Below are 4,994 nucleotides of genomic sequence, written 5' to 3'. Positions count from 1 at the left end.
GGGTTATATTCCAAGAAGAAAACCTAAAAATGAGAAAGTGTGAAGGGAGGGGTGAATTCTAAGAAAAGCCCTTGGGGGAAAGTCCCAAGTTCTCAGAAACTTTCCTAACCTATGTAAACCCACTCACCCATACCCTGACCTATGTAACCCCCCCCCACCCTGTGCCCCTGCCCTGAGCTAACCGCAGTGTTCAGTCTGTATCTGCTTGCTTGTTGAGCTACACAGAAAAAAGAGTATAAAAGACAACTTGCCTTCCACCTTGGGGCTGCCTGCCTTTGAGAGCAGCGGTCCCCTGTGCAGGTGTAATAAATTTCTACCTAATTTTACATTAAGTGGAGTCCGAGTCTGTCTTTCTCCACTGTGTCAGGTACAACACTGGAAAAAAAATCCAAAATCCAAAACACTTCTGGTCCCTACCATTCTGGATAAGGGATACTCAACCTGTACTAGCTCCACTCCCCACCAGAAACGCAAAAGATGTTATTACACACTTCTTAGGTACACACACGCTCATATACAAATGTATAGTCACTGCCCTCTCCCTCAAAGACCTTTTAATCTAGTTGTAAAGAACTTCTTTGGGTGAACTATATAGTGAGTTAAACTAAGTAGGAATTATAAGAAAAGATTTGTCCTGGTTCTCTGTGACTTGCTTGTACACTGAAGGTTTGGGAATATGAGTATCTGTGACCCAAGAATGAGAAATACTATGCATACTATGCACAAATAAAGGGTTTGACTAATATTGATGGCCACATTGTTAATAAGGTTATGACAAAGGTAGGATCAACGTCATAACTGCATGTTTAAAAATAAAGGTATTGCAGAAGCTGAGGTAGAGGCAGAGGCAGTGGTGGTGCTTAGGCTGGTGTGGTGGGCTAGGTCCCTGCATCGTTCAGCTCTCTCTGGTGTGGGCCCCATTCATTCTCACCCTGCTCTGGTCTCTACCATGGTGAGCCTGAGTGCAGTGGCCACCCACCCACAGTGACCAGAAGAGATGAGCAGCAACAGCAGTAAGAGAGCTCCAACAACAGCAACCCAGAGATGGAAGCAGGACTACCTTGGGATTAAGAAAGACCTGGTGCCTTACATCTGTGCTGAGCCCCTCCCTTCAAATATTCTCTAATGGAATATCAGCATGGAAGTGAGGAGGAACATAGAGCCAGCTTCATGTCACTAGTTGTGCCCTTCTTCACCTGTGTGTATGTTGTAAGATAAGATATATATGAAGCCCAGCACAGTGGGCATTATGTTTTGCAAGGCCCTGAGATGACTCCTTAATGAAAGCTGTGTCTCTCGATCACAGATTTCCACCCAGACACGTGGAACCCAGCCTGGTCTGTCTCTACCATCCTGACGGGGCTCCTGAGCTTCATGGTGGAGAAGGGACCCACTCTGGACAGTATAGAGACATCAGAGTTCACAAAAAGACAACTGGCAGTACAGAGTTTAGTGTTTAATTTAAAAGATAAGGTCTTTTGTGAATTATTTCCTAAAGTTGTGGAGGTAATTAAACAAAAACAGAAAGCACAAGACGAACTGAGTAGCAGACCCCATACTCTCCCCTTACCAGATGTTTTTCCAGGTGGGGAGACCCATCATGGGCAGAACAGGATTCAGCTTCTAAATGGGCTTGCATCTGGGGCTGGTGTGAAACTTGCTGGGCTCCAGCAAGCCAACCGGCACCACAGACTCCTGGGTGGTGCCCTGGCAAACTTGTTTGTTATAGTGGGGTTTATAGCCTTCGCCTACACAGTTAAGTATGTGCTGAGGAGCATTGTACAGGAGTGAGACGCATGGGACCAGCCCCATTGTTGCTGTTGAGGGACGCCAACCCTAGTGCTGGACGTGGGTAAGCTGGACATACTGCCGAGTGCAGGAGGACCCTCCCAGATCCTGGTTTAGCATTTTAAAAACCTTAAAAGTAAAAGGAAAACCAAAATGTGTGATGTGCGTTTGAAGGATATTCCTGGTTCTCCTCCCCTCTCTGGCTCCAGTGCCCATTGGGGTTGGTTTGGTGGGTGGGGCTGCTCACACTTTGGTTTTTATAGCTTATCTCTTATATTGTCTATAGACCTGTTTTAGTAAACCTGTTTTTCATTTTAAAAAAAAATAAAGGTATTGCTATGATTGAGGTATGGTGAGGCAAACAGATCAGGAGATGGGTGCCATTGAAAAGATAGTTTGTTACTCACATGTCCCAAAAGAAGGGAGCTGTTCACACCATAGGGGCCACACAGAAAAGCCCCAGTGGTAGTCAGGAGGCAGAAGAGCTAGAGGAAATTATGGGCAAGACCCATTATTGTGGTTTCTGTGAGGAAGAACCAGTGAGATAGGACAAACAGATTTAGGGTTGGCTAGTTTTAATAATTTCAGGAGGCTCTGGGATAGAGGTGGTATCCAGAGTTGTCTGGTACCTGACCCTGGATGATTGGGACAAGTAGATGATAGCCTGGAGTGTGAGACCCCATAAAGGAGGTGGTTGGGGTTAGAGCACTAGATTAGTTGGTTTGCATAGGAAAGGCTTGTTAAAAGGAGAAGTATTTGCTGCCTCTAGGAGTTAGCTAACCCTGGGAGGTGCAGTCAGCCAGGCTCCAAAATGTCAAAGCATGAGAAAATAAAAGGCACACTGAGTACAATGTGTTAGCCTATTCCAAACTAGTAGTAATTTTGGAACTGGCCATTGGTGTGGATTATAACTTCAGAACCAACAGTGAGGTAGTAACACCTGAATAACTTGGAGTCTAAAGACAGTGGATTCTCAGTTTTAGGCTTGCTGAAGGACCCAGCACACCTCAGTGTTGCTTCTAAAGGTGAAATGAACATGAGCTGTAATAATAGAAAGGTAATTTGGAAAGATGGTGCAATAACCCTCCCACCATGCTTGGCATCTGTCAGACTGTTATTGCTTGGGCCCAGTTTACAACTCTACTGCCCCTGCCCCCAACCCAGAGTGGGATGGAAAATCTGTCAACTGCCAAAGAGCAAACCAAGACTGCTAGGGAAATTGACCTACCATTCATTATCTGTTATAATGAGGAAGAGAGTTGACAAAACTATCTATTGTTTTACATAACAGACTTAAAACCACATTTGAGAATGCATGAAGTGGTCAAATATTCACACACCCCCATTCTTTCTTTCTTTGCTGAGACTAAACACCCTTTTCCTCAGCCCCATTGCTTAGAAAGAAGGTGCACTTCCTTATTATGACCACAGTGATAAAAGTCTGCTCATATGGATAACTGAAAATCTGCTCACTGTCTGAAATGTTTCTTGCAGGAGTTCATAATCTAATCTCTAGAACACAAGCCTAGAGCTAATTGTTTACTAATAGTTGCCTCCTTTTGTCATCTCTCAGCACCTTGTTCTTTCCTCAGTTCCCAGTATATATAGTAGAGCCCTCAGACAGCCTGGCTGGGTCTAGTCCCTCCCTATATTCCTGATCACTCCATCAGTGCACAGAGCTGCTCTTGCCTCCCTGCTGTTAAAGCCAACTTTGAAATTACCAACCTGAGTCTACCTCAGAATCATTTCACAAAGGACAATGTATTTGATGAGCAAAGTATTGAAGGTACTCAAGGTACTCAAGGTATCCATTCATATCTTGAGTCCTCACGACACATAACACTGACTCCAACACTCCTCTGCATTCTCCTGAAAAAGTGATGTGTATCTTAACCAATCCATTATTAAAACAAATAGTAAATGACTTTATTGCATCCAGTTTCAATCTTAGGCCACTGAGAGTGTATTAAGAGGCAAAGAACCTGATCAACAGTTAATGTTCAATTTAATTTTAGGAACAACAAATTCATACCATGAAAAGTTAACAATATGTAAGACAGTGCAAAAGAAGCCCCAAGGCTTTTTTTAATTAGTTGCCAATTAAGAAGAACATGCAACATTTGTGGGCACAGTGCTTTGGGCAGGTGCCATGGAAGAGACAGGATATGAGCTAGGTCTTTAAAAATGAGTAGGGTTTACAGGTTTCTCTAAAGCAGCAGTTCTCAGCCTGTGGGTTGCAACCCATTTGAACTGTATTAAAGGGTTGCAGCATTAGGAAGGTTGAGAACAACTGCTCTAAAGTGTAACATGTGGCTCGGCGCCTGTGACTCAAATGGCTAAGGCGCCAGCCACATCCACGTGAACTGGCAGGTTCGAATCCAGCCCAGGCCTGCCAAACAACAATGAGGGCTGCAACCAAAATATAGCCAGGCATTGTGGCAGGCACCTGTAGTCCCAGCTACTTGGAAGGTGGAGGCAAGAGAATTGCTTGAGTCCAGGAACTGGTGGTTGCTGTAAGCTGTGATGCCACGGAACTCTACCCAGGGTGACAGCTTGAGGCTCTGTCTCAAAAACTAAAAAAATAAAGTGTATCATGTTTGCATAAAAATGAGTAGGATTTAAGGAGGAAAAACCACACTTGGAACATGGAATAAGGGGAAAGAACAGGCATAAGAGTGATGCGACATGGCTAAGCAGAAGGTCCTGCTTGTTTGCCAGGTTTCTGAACGAAAAAGGGAAAAAGAGGTTAAAAAGTGATATTATCCAAGCAGGGTTGGGGAAGATGTATTATAATACCAAACTCTCCAGATCTCCCTGTTAGATCCAAGTGCCCACAGATACTCAGAACTAGTCCACCATGTATGTACCACATTCCCAGCCTTTCCTCCCTGTGTATTGCCTGGAGGGACAGGATCCACAGCCATCTAAACTGTCATCCCTAACACAACTGGTACCTCTTTTCCCTCTGGCCTCAGATCCACCACTATTTTCCTTGCCTTCAACAACATTCTCGGGAGTTTCATGAGGAGAAAACTCTCTTCTATCCTCACTCTCTTCAGCAGATGCTCTCTGTTTCCTTGTTTCCTTTAAGATTGCTTCCTCTGCAATTCTCTCCAGAGGGGGCTGTAGCTTCTGTACCATGCATTCTCTGCCTCCTCTTGAATTTCAAGACTGGGACAGGTAACTGGTGTTATCCTACAAAGGCC

At 44.5% G+C, this 4,994-nt stretch overlaps 1 pseudogene; it reads left to right on the top strand.

Annotated features, from left to right (window-relative positions):
- Window positions 1-995: 995 nt before the first annotated feature.
- On the top strand, window positions 996-1,791 carry LOC100959082 (annotated as a pseudogene).
- The last annotated feature ends 3,203 nt before the right edge of the window (window positions 1,792-4,994 follow it).

The sequence above is a fragment of the Otolemur garnettii genome, unplaced genomic scaffold (genome assembly GCF_000181295.1).
Source record: "Otolemur garnettii isolate 467f Iridium unplaced genomic scaffold, OtoGar3 scaffold00009, whole genome shotgun sequence".
NCBI classification, from domain to species: domain Eukaryota; kingdom Metazoa; phylum Chordata; class Mammalia; order Primates; family Galagidae; genus Otolemur; species Otolemur garnettii.
The sequence above is the reverse complement of the archived record's forward strand: the minus strand, read 5'-3'. Positions and strand labels throughout refer to the sequence as shown.